We start from the raw sequence: 4,573 nt of genomic DNA on the forward strand, positions 1-4,573 counted from the left end.
ATCCATCTGTTAAAATACTGAAGTTTGCTGATGACAGAACAGTGATTGGTCTCATTTGAGACAAAGATGAATCTGCATACAGACAGGAGGTTGTACAACTTGCCTCATGGTATAACTGGAACAATCTGGAACTGAACACACTCAGAACCATAGAAATGGTGGTGGACTTTAGAAGAAACCCTCCCATACTACCACCTCTTACAATACTAGACAACACCGTATCAACAGTAGAGACCTTCAAATTTCTACGTTCCACTATATCACATGACCTAAAACGGACACCTAACATCAAAAATATCATAAAAAAGCACAACAAAGAATGTTCTTTCTGCGCCAACTCAGAAAGCTCAAACTGCCCAAGGAGCTGCTGATCCAGTTCTACAGAGGAATTATGGAGTCTGTCATCTGCACCTCTATAACTGTCTGGTTTGGTTCTGCAACCCAACAAAACAGACACAGACTGCGGAGAGTAATTAGGACTGCAGAAAAAAAAAACAATTACTACCAACCTGCCTTCCACTGAGTACCTGTATATTGCACGAGTCAAAAAGAGGGCTGTGAAAATATTTACAGACCTGTCACATCCTGGACATAAACTGTTCCAACTCCTTCCCTCAAAACGAGGCTATAGAGCCCTGCACACCAGAACAACTAGACACAAGGACAGTTTTTTTTCCCAAATGCCATCACTCTGCTAAACAAATAATTCCCTCAACCCTGTTCAACTATTACGAAGTCTGCACTACTATTACTGTTAATCTTCTCATCACTCCTTATCACCTATCCCTTCCCACTTGTGACTGCATGACTGTAACTTTGTCGCTTGTATACTTACGATTTATATTGACTGTTTCCTAATATGATTGATTGCTTATTGTACGCTATGACTAACATTAAGTGTCATACCTTATGCTTCTCAACTCCTGACTAATGTATCTTTTCTTTTATGTATACTGAGAGTATTTACACCAAGACAAATTCCTTGTGTGTCCAATCCCTCTTGGCCAATAGAGTATTCTATTCTATTCAAATCACTGTCATTAAGTGAATCAAAGGGACACGATGGCTCAGTGGCTAAGACGCTGAGCTTGTTGATCAGAAAGATTGGCAGTTCAGTGATTCGAATCCCTAATGCCACATAACGGAGTGAGCTCCCATTACTTGTCCCAGCTTCTGCCAACCTAGTTATTCGAAAGCATGTAAAAAATGCAAGTAGAAAAATAGGGACCACTTGGGCGGGAAGGGAACAGCATTCTGTGCGCCTTCAGCGTTTCGTCATGCCGGCCACATGACCATGGAGACGTCTTCGGACAGTGCTGGCTCTTTAGCTTTGTAATGGAGATGAGCACCTCCCCCTAGAGATGGAAACAATTAGCATGTGTATGCGAAGGAAGCCTTTACCTTTACCTAATAGGGAAGGTGAGAATAGCAATAGCACTTAGACTTATATACCGCTTCACAGTGCTTTACGGCCCTCTCTTAGCAGTTTACAGATTCAGCCTATTGGGGAAAGACTTGGGTCAAGGGGGAAATGTATGATGGGATTTAGCACTGGCTGCATCCACCACACACCAACCTGGCAATTTCTAACAAACCAATTAATTTTTTTCTGAAATGCGGCTAGAGACTTTTGCTTTGAATGACAGGGGTTTGTTGGAATCCTGACCTCGAGCGCCCGTCCACAGAAGAACTCGTTCCTGCTTCGCGTCTTCTGCCTTGGCTGGAGGGAGGCAGTGGAGAAAACGACCAGGATCTCCCACAGGGACCGTGCACTTGGCAAAGAAGGCGTTGATGCCAGCCCAGACCACAGCCACGAACAGGGCCCTTTCTGCCTCCTGGTTAGCACAACAGCTTCTCCAGCCATCTGTTTTTCCTGATAAGAGTGACAAAACCCCCTTTTTGTCAATGAGCGCTGCCTTGAACGAACACCTGTTTTCATGACATTAAGACTTGCTGAAAAGCATCCCGCAAAGTGCATTCACTGCAGGCCACAGGGGGTAAGCTAAAAAGGAAAAGAAACAACCAGCACAGCATTTCTGAAGTCTCAAAACGGAACAGCTGAGCTGTCCCGCAGCCACTGCCTCTCCAAGCCAGAGTCCCGGGAAAGCACTGAATCTGCTGCTATTCCGACTGCATCGAGTCCGACATTAAGCCTGACATTCCAGGACAAGACTCGGCTCCGCGCCCGGGACATTCCAAAATAGGTTCTGCTAACATCTCCTCCAGAGAAGGAAGTCCCGAAGGCAGGAGTATCTAAGGTCAAGGGGCATTCAAGACTCTCTCTTTTTGAGGTGCCCACATGTCTCCTGAGAGACATGGCAGCGTGTCATGCACGGAGCTCTTTTGCAAAGCACTGAGGCCTACTCCGTGTCAGCTCTTAATGGGAGAGGGCAGGTTAAAAAAAAAAAAGATTAGGGGAAAAGAAAAAGGAAATCCAGAAAAATATTGATAGTGGGGTCTTTGGTGCTCTCTTGAGGTTGGTTGTTTTCAGACGTTTCATCAACCAACTGGGTAACATCATCAGTGCTAGAAGGGGGTGGGGTTTGTGGAGAGGCGGAGGAGGAGGAGGAAAACTGTTGGGTCCTTAGTGCTCTTTGAGTTTGTTTTCTTGCAGACGTTTCATTAGCCAACTAGGTAATGTCATCAGAGGTAGAAGAGGATGGGGTTTGTGGAGAGGAGGAGGAAGCCTGTTGGGTTCTTAGTTTGTGGAGAGAAGGAAGTAGTAGTCTGTTGGGTCCTTAGAGCTGAGTATTCTTGCAGATGTTCCACTACCCATGTGGGTAACATCATCAGTGCTGTAAGAGGGTAGGGTTAGTGGAGAGGAAGAGAAGGAAGAAGCCTGTTGGGTCCATAGTGCTCTCTGAGCTGGGTCGTTTTCTCGCGGACATTTCATTACCCCAATAAGTAACACCATCAGTGCCAGAAGGGAGAAGGGTTTGCTTTTTGTTTATATACAAGTGCCTTGCCCTGTCGGTGTTGGTGGACGTGATCTTGGTGGCTCCTTGATTAGGCTGGGGTTCATTTGGTTTTTGATACCCACCCCCAACAGGGAATATTGTTCAAAAGATGATTGTTGTGGGTCTCAGAAACTGGCCTAAGGCCTAATAAAATGTCCATGCTGCTGCAAGAAGAAATTCTCAGGATCTCTACAAAGCAATGCAGAAGTTAAAACCAACAGTGTTTATTTGACGCTACCCAGCTTTTCATCCCTGCAAAATAAAGACTGCAAATAAACTCCCTGGTGTGCTGGAGCAATTGGATTCTTACCAACGGGAGCCAGGTGAACAATCCAGAACTTTCTGGTGTTTTCACTGAGAAACCCCCTCCCCCTTATTTGCCCTGCAGGTCAGGGCTTGGTTGCTCCGCTTGGCTGCAAGAATTTTGCAGCTCTCCTGCCGTTCTCGGCTGCTTCCTAACAATGTGGCACATGGCTGTGAGGATGGGAGAGCCCGCAGTTTGTGCTGCCCTCTGATGTGCACAACAGATATAACAACTTCCCCTGAAAACCATCTGCTGGTTCAGCCCGGTTCACCTGAACCGGTAGCTCAGAGGATCATTTGTGACCGAAACAGTTTGCTCCGATGATCAGCTGCTGGGCCCTCCCACCTGCCCAGGCTCTGTTCTGACCTTTATTTCCTGGTTTTCAAGCTCAGTTGCTTCGCACGGCACAGCCAATTGCTGCGTGTCAGCTGTTTAACACACAGGGTGTTGAGGTTTGCCAACAGTCGGTGCGGACGGCAGAGGTATCGGACAGCGAGGAAGAAAGGGGACCGGTCAGGAAGTCCGGAGAGGACTCGGAGGAGGGTCCTGCATCTGATGCAGGGATGGGGCCAGGACCATCTGAGAGTGAAGTGCTGCCTTCGGAGCCTTTGGAGTCTGGCAGCAGCAAGGCAGAGGACCCAGGGGAGCCTGTTCCCAGTGCGCGTATGCGCAGAGATGCTAGAAAGTGAGAGCAGCTGAAACAAAAGGGGCAACTCGGGAGTAAGGCTGGGAGGGGATTGCCCCTCCCATAAGGGACAAAAGTCAGTCCTCAATGACAAAGAGCTTTGCAGGAAGCAAAGCAGTTCAGTAATCTCCGAGTCCTTTGTGAAGCTCTGTACTCTGGTCGTTTTATTCTGGGTTTTTGGATTAGTTTATGTTAAGCCTTAACTGGACTTCTGTTCAAATAGCTATCAATTTGGCATTTTGTAGCAAAAGATTTCTTTCATTTGCAGAGAACCGATTCTAAACGATCCTTTAGAGGCCATCCATGATCTTTAAAAAAAATTTTACGGCCCTGTAATCCCTTAACTCGGGGTAGAATCACGGCAAATGGATGGAGCTGAGCGTTTACTGGCCGGATGCCTTTCCTGACGCCAATGCAAAGTTCATAGCTGATTTATTTATTTTTTAACGCCCTAGGAGAGAAATATCTGCCAGTAGGATTGAACTCTCAACCCGTCTGAGGGGAAGGCGAGTGTCTTCACCTCTAGGCCACCACTCTGCTCTCAAAATCACTCGAGCAAAAGCCTGACCCAGATCTTCAAGATGGCCACCGCTGGATTAGCTCCTGCTCCAATCAGATCGACGAAGC

Source organism: Pseudonaja textilis, chromosome 11 (assembly GCF_049901715.1).
Source record: "Pseudonaja textilis isolate UNSWEBS1 chromosome 11, rPseTex1.2, whole genome shotgun sequence".
NCBI classification, from domain to species: Eukaryota; Metazoa; Chordata; class Lepidosauria; order Squamata; family Elapidae; genus Pseudonaja; species Pseudonaja textilis.